Consider the following 15,005-nt stretch of genomic DNA (forward strand, 5'->3'; position numbering starts at 1 on the left):
TAGTATAAGAGCTGGGCTTGTTTAAATGTCCTCTCTTTTCCAAAATGTCCTGCATGTGGACTATGTATCACTCTTAATGCTTGTGGTATTATGTCATAAGGTTCCACTAATTGTTTATTTTTTCTTCGATGTTTCGGTTGTCCTGGGTTGAGCCTGTATAAAGCATTATTAACTATTGTGAATTGTTCGAGTGATGTATGTAGCTTTGGTAATTGTATGCTATCTCCACTTTCTAACTTGTATATAACTTTAGACCATGTTGGATCAAGTGTCTGTGTTTTCGAGATTTCATCAAGGTTTGGGATGTTTCATTTGAGATCTAATGCCACGACATGATTTGCTGTTGGGTTCCCAGATAATGCATCAGTTACTAAATTCATTTTGCCTTGTATGTAGTGAATAATTATGTACACTGTAGTTTTCAACTGTACATTTCCATCTTGCTCTCCTCCCCAAGAGGGTTTTTCTTGAACATACCCATGAGTGGTTTATGGTCGGTGAATCAGTGAATTACGTAACCATATACAAATCTCGAAACTTTTGAAATGCAAAGACCACTGCAAGCGCCTCAAAGTCTGTAGTGTTCTTGAAACCCCCCTGGGGGTAGGGGGGTTTAAAGAATACTCCCCCAGTATCCCTGCTTGTCGTACGAGGTGACTAAAAGGGTTGGTGGTGGGTTAGTGCCCCACCCCGTAAAAAGAACTAACTAAACAAGCGAATAAAGCGCCTCGGACCCGGACGGACCATATGTTGATGACTAAGGAACGGACAGAGGACATTCTTAGGGTGGGAACTTGGAATGTGAGAGGAGTGAATGATGAAGTGAAAGAGAGATTGTTCAGGTGCTTGAGGATGCAAGAGTGGATATATGTGGATTGACTAAAACTAAATAGCAAGGTGAAAGGGTGAGAGAATGGGAATATGGTGTAGGTATATGTGCGGGAGTTAGTGAGAATGAGAGGGCAAGAGAGGGAGTATGTCTGATGATAAGCAAGAAGTGGAAGGAGAATACAAGAGAGTATGGAACAGTGTGTGCAAGGATTGTATGGGTGAGAATGAAAGTAGGTATACAAGCATGGGCGATTGTATGTGTGTATGCTCCGACAGAGGACCGAGTGGCAAGTGTGAAAGATGAGTTTTGGGCGAGAGTAGAAGCATGTATGGACAAATTTGAGAGGAGCGAGAGAGTATTTTTAAATGGAGACATAAATGGCAAAGTTGGGAATGGACGAGTGGATGAAGTGGTTGGTCAGCGGGGTGTGCCAGCTGAAGTAGATGGGAATGGTAGTGCTTTGGTGGACATCTGTGCTTGTAAGGGGTTGGCAATAGCCAACACCTACTTTCGCCATAAGATGATCCACCAGTACCGTATACATGGAGAGTAATGAGGAGGATGGATGGTGAGCTTGTTGAACGAAAGACAATGATAGACTATGTGTGTGTGGATGAGCGAATGAGAAGACAAGTGTTGGATGCAAGAGGGTGGGGGAATGGAGTCTCTGACCATCACTTAGTGATGGCCAAGGTAAAGCTGCAAAGAAAATGGTTGAGGAGACGAAGGGGAAGACAGGAGGAAACAGCTCCTCTGACAAGAGTTGAGAAATTGCAAGATAGTGAGAAAATGACAGAGTGTAAGAGCATAGTGGAAGAAAGATTGGGAAGGTATGAACTAAAGCGGATGGAAGGGGTGGAAGATGTATGTAAGATATTCACGGAAGAGATAGGCACTGCGTGTGAGGTGGTTTGTGGAGTGAGGAGGAGATGCAAGGGTGTGCAAAGGACAGCATGGTGGAATGATGAGGTGAAACGAGCTGTGGAACAAAAGAAGAGGGCATCTGGTGAATGGTTAGCGAGCAGAGGTAGGGGAGAAGATGAGAGAGAGAAGAAAGAGATGTATGTAACCAGGAGAAGGGAAGTGAAGAGACTGGTGAAGTAGAGTAAGAAGAAAGTGGATGAAGAGCTTGGGAGGAATCTGGGTGTGATATGGAGGGTAAGAAATTGTTTTGGAAGGAGGTAAAGAAAGTAAGGCAGTGTGAAAGGGGAAATAGTAGGGGAGTGAAAGATAGGAATAATAGATTGTTGGTGGAGAAGTGAGAGAAATTGAGGAGATGGAAGGAGCACTTTGAGGATTTGGTGAATGTAGAAAGTGAGAGCAGTGCGAATATAAGTGGTTAGGGAATGGCTGGGAGAAGAAGAGATGAGAGGAGGAAGGAAGAGATCAGTAGGGTGGAAGTAGTGGAAGCAATGAAGATGATCAAGTTGGGAAAAGCCTCAGGAATTGAAGGAGTGTGTGGTGAAATGCTGAGGTATGGGGGTGAGATTGTTGTGGAGTGGATATGGAAGTTGTGTAGATTGGCTTGGGAAGATGGAAGGGTTCCAGAGGACTGGAAATCAGGTATAACTGTTCCTTTATACAAAGGAAAAGGGGCGAGAGAAGTATGTGGTAACCATAGAGGTATTTGCCTTCTTAGTGTGACTGGTAAAATATATGGTAGAATACTCATTGATAGGGTTAGGCATATGACAGAGAAGCTAGTTGGAGAAGAACAAGGGAGATTTAGGAAGGGAAAAGGGTGTGTAGATAATATATTTGTTCTAAGATGTTTAGTGGAGAAGTATCTAGAGAAGGGAAAGAAAGTGTTTGCCGCCTTCATGGACTTGGAGAAAGCTTATGACAGAATAGATAGGCAATGTATGTGGAAGGTATTAAGAATATATGGAGTGGAGGGGAAATCCTTGAGTGCTATGAAGAGTACGTACGAAGGAGCTAGGGCTCCGGTGCAAGTGGATGGTGAGCTGAATGAGTTCTTTGATCTCAATGTAGGACTAAAACAGGGTTGTGTGATGTCTCCATGGCTGTTTAATATATACATGGATGGGGTTGTAGAGGAGGTGCAAAGTAGGGCAGTGGATGTCGGGGTGGCTCTAATGAATGAGGGTGAGATTCGCAAGATTCCGGTGTTGCTATTTGCTGATGATACAGTATTGATGAGTGAAGATGAATGGGAGTTGCAAGGTTTGGTGAATGAATTTGGGACAATGTGTAGGACGAGGAAGCTGAAAGTTAATGTTAACAAAAGTAAAGTTATGGTGTTTGAGAACAATGAAGTCACAGAATGTACAGTGAGGTTGGATGGTGAGGATATGGAGATGTGAGTGCATTCAAGTACTTGGGTAGTGTGATGAGTAAGGATGGAATTTTGGGGGATGAAGTGCATGAAAGGGTACAGCAGGGAAGGAAGGTTGTTGGTTCACTGAAAGCAGTAATGAGAAATAGGGAGGTGAGTATGGAAGTTAAGATGTCACTGCATGATAGTATTGTGATCCCTACCCTGACGTATGGAAGTGAGGCGTGGACCTTGCAAGAGGGGAACAAGTCAAGAGTGAGAGCAGTGGAAATGAGTTACTTGAGAGGAGCATGTGGAGTGACATGGGGGGACAGGCTGACGAATGAAGAAGTGAAGGAACATTGTGAGGTGGATGTGGATGTGGTTGAGAAGATTAGGAGAAATACACTGAGGTGGTTTGGGCATGTGGAGAGAATGGAGAATGAACGACTGACTAAGAGGGTGTATGTAGGTGAGGTGTAGGGAGGGAGAGGGAGGGGTAGACCGAGGATGAGGTGGAGGGATGGAGTTGAGAGCTATATGAGGGAGGGGGGAGTGAGTTGGGGGGAGGGTAGTCAAATGGTGGGTGACAGAGCGACTTGGAGGCGTTTTGTCTGCGGCCACCCTTTGTGGGATCAGGGCATCGGGCTATAGCTAGATAGATAGATAGACCTTTTATTATGTCTGCTGGCGAATGCAATTGGCTGATTTTTTCCTCGCTTATCTTCATGCATCAGTATAACCCCTAATCCTTTTTAGTAGATGCATCTGTGCAAATTATAAATGGTTTTGTGAAATCAGGATAAGCCAAGCATTGTGCAACTGTAAGTTTATCTTTTAATTCACTAACCCCCTAACCGCAAGGCAGCACTTTCGTGACACTTGGGAGCAAGGGATCATACCGCAGGGTGTCACTTTTGTGTTTCTGTGTTATTTTGAATTCGCCCGGGCTTTCAAGTGGTGGCTTGTATCATCTATCAGTACTACCAGTGTCCAACTATACTCAGTTCTGCTAATGTCACCTGTACTCCCATCCACCGTTGACAATTTAGCCATTTTTCTCCTGTCCTTGACTCCCCCCTTCTTTACCTCCCCTCCATTACCCTCTCCTCCTGCCTGACCAGCTGCGCTGGGCTACACAAATGGTGGACGGATTTTTCCACTCATTTTATCCATTAAAATGTGCCCTTTGCCCTATTCTTATACAAAATAATATATAAGAGAAAGAGAAAAGGTAATGATACTCCCATATATCTGGAATGGGCTAATTATCACCTGGCAACACCTCACGTGCACTCGTTCGCTAATTTTCCCTATTTATTTCCCCTTGAAATATGCCGTATGGCCTGTTCTCATAATAAAAATACATATAAGAAAGGAAGGGAGAAGCCTAAGTGATATTTACATTCACCTGGAACTACCTAATTTATCATGTATTGTCTAGATTCCCTGCCAATCATTTCATAGCGTATATAATAGCAGCTGTCACCACGCACACACTGGCAACCCTTCACTGCCCCTAGGCAACAACATTCAGTTTATTGTCGTCTTTCAAGGTGAAACCACGTCGGATGCGCGCCTGTCCAAATCCTCCACTTTTTAGCCCCATGCAAAGGGCCCTGTGACCTCAACCCCTATTAAACCTCGTGTGGAAAGGGGTAAAGGCTAAGTGATTGTTGTGGAACGTGAACTGGCTAATTTATCAATGAAAATGATGGACAGTGACTATGAACTTTCTGGTGACTCTAAAACATTGCAAGTGGAAATGTAAATAATGTGTAAATAATGTGTAAACAGCAAATGAAAGCAATGAATATAAATATAAGTGAACAGTGGAAAATAGTTTTATAAGTTACTGCAAGTGACAGTGCATAACATAGTGTAAATAAAATAGAAATGTAAATAATGTAAAGAAAATAGAGAATGTAAATAGAAATGTAAATGAGTAGTAATATAAGAATACGAGTATATATACTAGGAGCAATGAAAGTGAAAGTTTCACTCTAGCATGTATGAATAATATGAGTTATGAATATGAAAGTGAAAGTGACAGATTCGCTCTCAACGCTAGTATACAGGACAAGAAAGTGAATGCCTGGAGTGAAAATAAACTACTAATATTGAAAGAAACTTATAGATAAATATTGTATACATAAATAAGTGTAATAAAGTACTAGGAATATAAAGTGTGAGTGTGTTTATAAATAATAAATGACAGCTCCGCCTCAGAATACCATCGGGGAACCAGCATGGGAGGAAAGCTCATATGCTCTCGTATTTAACATTGCTTTCACAGTTTTTTATTTTTTTTGGAATATGGATTCCAAACTACTTGAAATTCATAGAATAGTGTTTGTAGTTATAATATCAGGCAGTGGTAACCATATTACGGGGTATCGGGAAGTGTAAAGTGGAGATTTCGCTACCCAACTTCAGAAGTCTCCACAAGTCCTACGGTACTCGACAAAGACTCAACAAACATCCCAGGAGAAAGCTGAAGGTATGTGCCATAAGCATACTTAATTATAATATTCTAGGACTAATAACTGATTTTTGGCAAATATTTTTAGAAAGTCTGTCGGAGCGCGAATATCCTAGCTTGACACGCAAGTCGAGCCAAAACAACCCCGCGGTTTAGGGGTTAAATGCTAGTTTTTCTTCTCCCCAGTGGAATACTGTATAGCATCTTTTCTGAGTAGATGGAATAGAGAAAAAGCTATATAAGAGAATTGTTGGATAAAAGATATATAATATCCTGCCACACCTAAAAATTCTGACTTCCTCTATATTTTTGGGTTCAGGGAAATCCCTTACTGCTTGTATTTTGTCCTCAGATGTATGAATTCCTTCTATGTTCAGTTTGTGGCCTAAAAATTTTATTTCCCCAAAGCAAAATATGCATTTAGACAGCTTAATTTTAAACCAGCATCACCAAGCTTTGTTAGGAGTAGGTCTAATTACTCCAGATGTTCCTCTGTGTTTTTAATTGCAATAATTATATCGTTAAGATATACGAATATTGCTTTTCCTAGGATTCCGGACAGTACATAATTCACTGGGCATTGAAACATGCCTGGTGCTGTCCTCAATCCCACTGGCATGCGTTTGTGTTGGTAATGGCCTGTATTTGTGAAGAAGGCAGTGTATTTACGTGACTCCTCATCTAATATTATCTGATAATAGCCATTATGCAAATCGACTGTAGAAAACACATTATTTTCTGGTCCAATAATTTGCAGAACGTCACTTAGTAGTGGCATGGGAAACCGGTCTAGGAAGTTTGTGATTATTTACTTTACGGTAATCTACTACTGCATGCATTTCTCCATTTCGTTTGGGCACGAAAAATAATAGGGCCTTCCACGGGAAGACTGATGTCTCAATAATACCAAGTTTTAGCATTTCATCAACATATTGGTTTGCAAGTGTATGATGCGATTGTGGAACTCTATAGACAGGTACAAAAATAGGTTGTGTGTCTGGGTGCACTCTAATCTTGTGATTAATCAGGTTAGTACACCCTAATTGTTCTCCAGGTAATGCTACCGTTTGTCGGTGTTTTTCCAATAAATTTAACATCGAATTCTTCATTGAATTGTCCTGAGTGAATACAATTTTCTTTTATGCTTTCTCTATCCGTAGATTTTATCTTATTTGTCATTCCAGCTGAAACTATCTCCATTACAGGGGCAGGACATTTTTCTATATTAACTATACACGTTCCCTTTTTCAACTGTACTTCTCCATTCATGTGATTAATTAGGAACACCTGAGTTTACCCTTCATTATCCATCTGGCACAATGAGGTTTCTACTGACACTCCTTTCACTTTACATAATTCCTCAAAGACAAGAACAGTACTGTTCTTCAAATTGCTCTTTATGGTAACTTTCATGTATGAGTTAGGCAGAAAAACTATATCACTGATGAGATGGGTAGGAAAAACTGATGAGTCAGTGCCGTTACCTCGGTCTCTAGTCCGGGAGGCAGTGGGGGTGGTGTGAGTGGATCTATACCCTCGTCTTTCTGTGTATTTCTGTTTAGGGTTTTAATATTTCCATTTTTTTTTGTGTGTGTGTGGTTCTTTGCTACTGATCGGTGAGAAATCTGAATATAATTCTTCTATGAATTCATTATTAAAGTCTATCCCATTCATTTGTGGAAGTAAAATTATTTTCTCTGTTCTCATTGTTCTTAAACCTAGCAACATATTAGCTTTTATTGCTAAGTTTTCAACAATATAGAAAAATGCAGAAATTGGTCTTGTAGTCTCTGTGAAACTGATGTTTAACCGTATCATGCCTTTTACTGTAATTTGTTTGCCATCTACCACAAATAAGTTTAAATCAGATTCTGCCAGAAAAGGTACTTTCTTATTTCTTAAAATCCTATCTATTTCTTCTTGTGTTATTAAATTCACCGGAGAGCCTGTATCCAAGAATAAAGAAATGTTTTGATCTTCACATACAGCTGGTATCAAGATACACACACTTCCCAAAATGCCTCCTATGTGAATTTTAGACCTGGCTTTCTCTATGAGTAGCCATTTTTTTTTTGTGGCTTCTCCTTCCCCCGATTTAAATATGGAAATAAGTTTTTCTACTGTCTTACTACTGGAGGTCCAGTGACCCTGTGACTTGTGATGTCTACAGTATGGGTCACACCCCTGCACCTTTTGTTTACCTTTCTTTTTTTTTATATAAAGCATTCATTCTTTGTGTGTCCCGGGTTCGGATAGTAATAACATAGAGTGGACATGTCTCCCGAATGTGATCCTCGAGATGACTTCCCATATTTAGGTTTTCCTGCGGCATGATTTCTGCTTTGACTGTGCACAAACTTATGTGACTGCCTGTGGCCCGGTGTTTGAGATCGCTGCCTCGAATTTTGTGGCTGTTTATTCTCTCTGTTTTTGGATCACGACCGATTTTGTTCTTTGTTTGGGGTAGCTGTAGCTGTTTTCATGTCTGATACTGTGTCTGTCATTCTCATTCTAGTAGAATTTTATTATGTTTCTGTCACCCCTGCTTTGCTACAATTCATTTCTACCTCATTCATAAAATCTAGCAAGCACATTCCCGGGGTGTAAGGAATTGTTTTCGCGATTTTAAGGACCCTATCAGGTAATTTAAACAGGGCAGGTACATAACCAATGATGTCTACGACATGCATCGGTGACACCTTTCCATCATCTGTTATCCAGTTTGAGTTTTCTAAAGTACCTAATAATGTTGTCTTTATTGTGGAAACATCTGCTGTTACTTCACCTAGGACAGGATTAGTTGTGTGTTGTCTCATAAGATCCACAATTTTATGTAATTCTGGAATTATACCTAGCAAAATCTTTATGCCGCCAGAGAATTTCTTCAGGAATTCTGCCTTAAACTCCCCATATGTCTTTGTGCATAGGAGTTTATCTGATCTAATTAAGTCGCCTGCCGGACATCTCTCTTGGTTAATCCATGAGGAAAATCTTGTTATTTTCTCATGTTCATCTGTTACATGTCTCTTAACAAACAGTTGTTTGCACTGGCTCATGAACATCGATGCCATCTTTTTCTGTGCCTGAGAATTTTGGGATGTTTTTATCCTCATGATAAACATACACATGAAGTGGAGATGTTTGAATTGTGGCATTGCCTTTGTCAGCCATTATGGTTGGTTGTTTTGTTAAATTCACTTGGGGTTCTTTGTCATTATATGAAGGCTTAGTGGAATATGTTTTACCTGATCAATGAACTTTCTTAAGTAAATTTTCATAAATATGTAAAGCAAAGCTAAAGTCCTCACTTTCTACATCAGAGGGAGTTTCCCAATGATCATCAATATTATCTAAAAATAAGGCATTTGTTTGTTCATCTTGTTGAGAATTTTGTGGGTTAGGTTTGTTTTCCTGTTGTTCTCCCAGTTGTGGATCGGCAATCACCGCTAACTGTGTCTCATCTGGCACTAATGCTGGCGATGTTGAAAATATTCCCGTCATATCACTCAGCTAAAACAAACTCATTTTGCTAAGGTATGGTGTTATAGAACAATTATTTTATGTATGTGTTAACTGCATAGATGAATAAATGAGTAGTAATAAATGAAAGGTATTAAGTATATATATATATATATATATATATATATATATATATATATATATATATATATATATATATATAAAGTAAAGGAGGTGAATGTACCTAATTTAAAGCACTGGGAATAATAAGTAAAAAGTATAATCACCCACTTAAAAGGCAGATGATGTCACTATCAGAGACTCAGAGATGTGTTGATAGATGATGTCACCCTCAGAAACTCAGGGCTGTGTTGATAGATGATCTCACTCTCGGAAACTCCAGGGCTTGGTGATAGATCAGGGTTGATTGACGTGCGGAATAGCCTCAGTCATACTCGAACCTCACCATACAACATCGAATTCCCACTCAATAACTGCTGAGAAAAAATGAGTATGAGTAGGAATGCCTGAGGAAAGATGAGTAACAAGTGGTGGGTGAGATGCGTGGGTCAGAGGTGCATGGTGGTTTTGCCTGGGTTGTCTGACCTCTTTATCTCTGTCAGCGTGGTGATGAAGGAGATGGGGAGGGAGGGTTGGAGAGAATTGTGGGGTCAGGTGGTTGTAGTTGTGGTTGTGACTGACTTGTTGAATGAGACTGCCACGACTTGTAGGTGTGTGTAGAAGATGACAGAGATGTCTCGTAGACTTGTTGCTTGTAGTTAATCACAGAACTTGTTTTTCCTCACACATTACTTGTTCTTCTTATTGTATACTCGCTTGTGGTTACTTCATCGTGGAATTCTTGGCTTGTAGGCATTAATTCGTATCCCACTGCTGCCACAAAAATAATACAATGGTCTTGTAATTGATTATATAGTAGTTGTTGTCGAACTGTAGGTAATAGTGAGTAGATATGTCAGGAAACAACATCAGTTCACTTGTAGTCGATGAGAGGAGAAGTTAAAGATGGATACTGAGTCTTGATTGTAGTTTTATTGTCTTCAAAGGGAAAGCTCAAATTGAACACTGGATGTATTACACAAGAGCGTTTATATGCTAGCAAACTTCTCGCTAGACCACTCAACTCTATCTCTCGAAAACCTCTCGTCTCTATCACTAGCTTCTTCTAGCCTTCTTGTAGAGGAAAACTTGTGTCACGTGTACTGTACATGTGGGGATTGTTCTGGAATCTTGTGTGTGTGTGTGTGTGTGTGTGTGTGTGTGTGTGTGTGTGTGTGTGTGTGTGTGTGTGTGTGTGTGTGGTTACGAGACCCTGCTTGTGCATTGTTTTGCTGTGTGAGACATTCCAGGGAGGTGAATCATTTCGTTTCCCCCAACTAGCTTGACTTTCATTACATTCACACTTTAAACTACCTATTATGCACTGTATTATGATAATGCAGATACCTAACACACACACACACACACACACACACACACACACACACACATATCTATATCTATCTATCTATATATATATATATATATATATATATATATATATATATATATATATATATATATATATATATATATATATAATTAGTGGTAGGTGGGGGCTTACCGTCCACTCACCCCATGTAGTACTGCTTTGGGTGTCTGCCAGTTTTTCTTTTCTTCCTCTTCTGTATTTCTTTCCTTCATTCTTTCTTATTTCTTCTGCCTATGGGTGACTTTACACTCCCTCTTATCTTTTTCTTTCCTTCTTTCTTTCCTCTTCCTTCTGCCTATGGGTAACTCTATACCGAGGGACGAGCCAAATGGTTTCATGAACACGAGGAGAGCATTTTCTATGCTGGGTGCCAACCATATAATCAAATTATGGTGCCTGGTGGTTTAGTGGGTAATCAAGGTACTGTGGAGTTGCAGAGAGGAGGACAGGTACGATTACAGCCTGTATGTGTGTGTGTGTGTGTGTATTTGTGATGTAAAAGTGTGTGTGTGTGTGTGTGTGTGTGTGGAGTGATGGCAGTGGTGTCAGTTGTCATTGGAGTGATGGCAGTGGTGTAGCTTGTCATACGAGTGATGGCAGTGGTGTCAGTTGTCATAGGAATGATGGCAGTGGTATCAGTTGTCATAGGAGCGATGGCAGTGGTGTCAGTTGTCATAGGAGTGATGGCAATGGTGTCAGTTGTCATAGGAGTGATGGCAGTGGTGTCAGTTGTCATAGGAGTGATAGCAGTGGTGTCATTTGTCATAGGAACGATGGCAGTGGTGTCAGTTGTCATAGGACTGATGGCCGTGGTGTTAGCTGTCATATACTCTTTCTCTGATAAGCCCTTGCAAGACAATGTAGGTACAGAGTAAAAAATACGAGGGGAATGGTAAAACTTGATTAGAAATTTTCAGATCTGGCTTTCTCTGAAAATATATAAGAAACACTTATACACTTTCTTTACAAGCACACTGCACTATATGTAACACAGTATCACTATACACATGTAAGGTATGGACGGTGCGACAGTAGCCAAACGTGGGTTTAAATGCCTGGCCACGCTCACACATCCTCCCAGCCTGACTGATGGGACAATACTGACATAAATATAACGAACTTACCCATCCAATAAGCACCTGGCTGTTGCCATACATTTCCCCTGTACCTGGCAACCCTAAGCTTTGACTCGACCAAATTTGACGCAAATCCATTCACAGGAAAAGTTTCTACAGCATTTATAGAGAAGTTGCGTCATTTTGCATCATCGGTTACTCTTCAGATTACAAGGATTATAACTCGAATTGCGTAATCTTGTGCAAGGGGGTTAAAAATATGAGAAGAGGGAAGGCTCAGAGAGATGATGGAGTAGTTGTAAATGTACTGTTGGGTGCAAGAGTAGAAGTACAAAACAGGCTTGCTCACTTATTTGCTCAATGTATAAAAAGGAAGAAAATTTCCAAAACATGGTGTAACGCAATAGTTATTTTCCTTTACAAAAAAGGTGACTCAAAACCTCTTAGTAACTATTGACCCATTAGCTTATTATCAGTCATTTACAAACTCTTCACTAAAGTCGTTACGAACATAATAACAACAGATCTGGAGGAAAACCAACCTCGTGAATAGGCAGGATTCCGAAGCAGGTTTTCAACTACTGATCATCTACACACAATGATTCAGGTAACTGAGAAAACTACAGAATATAATAACCACTGTGTTTCGGTTTCGTTGATTACGAAAAGGCTTTCGACCAAGTGGAGCACATAGCAATTATAAATTCAATGTGAGAAAAAGGGGTGAATAAGATCATTGTAAAACTGCTCAAAAACATATATAAAGAGCGAACTGCTGCAGTTAAATTACATAAGGTCTTGGAAAAAAATTAAGATTGAGAAAAGCGTGCATCAGGGATACAATTTCACCAAAATTATTCACAGCATGCCTGGAAAGTATTTTCAGAAAGCAAGACTGGGGAAACAAGGTCTTGAACAGAGATGGAGAAAGGCTAAACCATTTAAGATTTGCAGATTACATTGCCCTAATCTCAGAAACAGCAGAGACACTGCAAGAAATGTTAAATGACCTGAACAGAGAAAGTCTCAAAGTAGGGTTAAGGATGAACCAGAGTAAAACTAAAGTAATGTTCAATCCAGAAACACCAAAGAACACCATCAGATTAAACAAAGAAATTCTGGAAGTCGAGGAGTACAATTATTTGAGGCAAATACTAAAATTAACAAAAGATTATGATAGCGATATAAAAAGATCTATTACAATTGGATAGAAAGCTTTCGGTAAACATAGGTACATTATGAAAAGTAGCTTGCCATTTTTGTATGAAACAAAAAATAACAAATGAATAATTCCAGCTACGGCATATGGTTGTGTAACCTGGAAACTGACAAAATCGATGGAAAATAAATTAATCTCTTGAGAGCAATGGCAAGGTCAGTGCTGAGAATATCTTCAGGAGACAGGAAAAGATCAGCTCGGGTGAGAGAGCAGACTCAAGTCAAAGATATTATAAAAATTATAAACAACAGAAATGGAGGTGGACAGGGCATGTAGCAAAAATTAGGGATAACCGATGATGCAAAAGGCTGACTGATTTGACACCAAGAGATTGTAAACATAGCAGAAAAAAGCCAGACAGGAGGTGGAGAGATGAGATAGAGAAATTTGCAGGGAAAACATGGCAAAGATTGGCTCAGTCAAGGAATTCGTGGAGAAGGTTGGGGGAGGCCTTCGTTCGGCAGTAGACTTGTAATGGCTGATGACGATGATAATGATGATATACATATATATATATATATATATATATATATATATATATATATATATATATATATATATATTAAATCCTCATTTTTTGCAGCTTGGACGTTCCACCAAAACCACGCAAAACGCGAAATGTCGAAATGTGAAGTTAAGAATCAATGGGAAAAATAGAGGAGCATACCTGTGGGATAAGTACAGTTACCTCCACTTCTAACGAGTATAGCGGGTGGTGTTTGGCGAAATGTGGCACCACTGTGTTTTTTACATCGTAGTAATAGTAAGTGAATGGGTAGACCCAGCAGAGCGTCCCCTCCACTATAGTATCTAATACCCACAGAAACAATATTCTGTCAAGTCATACTCTGTCTGCAAATACAAGTGTTTGCCACGAATGGATAGTGCAAGGTAAAGAGAAAAACTAATAGTAATGTCATTGGATCCCACTGTTTCTCTGACAGATGACTGTGAGGCGAGGTGGAACGGAGGGGAGGGGAGACAGGTAGTGGGGGGAGCATGTATCGAAACTTAGTCGTGCTTCGTTTAGAGAGAGAGGGTGTGATTATGCAGATGTTCTGAGGTGATCCGCAACTCCGTATACAATAACGAGTATTGGATGAATGTTGCAGTCTTAATGTTCATCATACAGTGTGGTGAACAACTGTAGCTAAGCATAAATGTTAGAAGGTCTGATGTCCGGTGCTTCGAAACGTGGTTCACCTGAGTCTAGTCAGTGTGCGACTCAACTGCTGTAACATTTTTGTGGCTGAACCAGGGTGGCCATAAATGATTCATGATTATGCATGTGACATAACGGTCATGCCACGCTGTGCATCATCCAGTCGGTTTTTATTGTGAGGAAAAACAATCATTATATTCGGAAACCATGGTATCAGTAGATGTCCTGTTGCATAAATTATAGCTACTTGAAGTGCCGGACAGCTATTGGCTTGTTGTGCGAAAATGTTGTGCAGTCATCGTACTGATGGATCACGCGGAGGAAATGAGATAGTGTATTTGTATAATGAATACATATCTTATATTACAATAACCGAAATAACGGTGTTATGGATGTTAAGTCCACAAATGATGTCGCTTTCTTCGAGGTGCTATTTCATTAGCCTGGATAGCTGTGACACAACATCCACAAACATTGATCATCGTATATTATATACTCTTTAAAACATTCATACATTAGTTTTCATACAAGTATTACAAATTCAGGCCGTCCTTGGCTCCAGACACATTATACTATTTAATCGTGTGTCTGCTCTCATAGACTGTTCATCCGGAGGGAGCAATATTTGCTTTACCACGGATGTCTGTCGGTTGTCTGCCATTATAACACAAGGTTTTAATATGTAGCAACGGCCATACAAAATATATCGGTGGCGTGGTGTAAACTTGCGCATTTGTGCAGAGAGCCTGGTAATACACTTCACCGACTTACTCACACTCACGCCCAGATGGCAGCCAAAATCGCTGTTTTGGTGACAGTACTGGCAGACCATTGAATACTCTTTCACCTCCCAACAGTCTGAATGAGATCCTGTTTTCAATCAATAGAAACACAAAGTAATAGAGTGAACAACGCAATTTTATATATAACGTAAGGAATGTTTTATGCACCAAGTCATCATACAGGCATATAGAGTATCATACAACCAAGGATTAGCTGGACCTAAGG

This window comes from Coenobita brevimanus, chromosome 100 (genome assembly GCF_032717465.1).
Source record: "Coenobita brevimanus isolate Jiangsu-jjx chromosome 100, ASM3271746v2, whole genome shotgun sequence".
In the NCBI taxonomy this organism is placed as follows: Eukaryota; Metazoa; Arthropoda; class Malacostraca; order Decapoda; family Coenobitidae; genus Coenobita; species Coenobita brevimanus.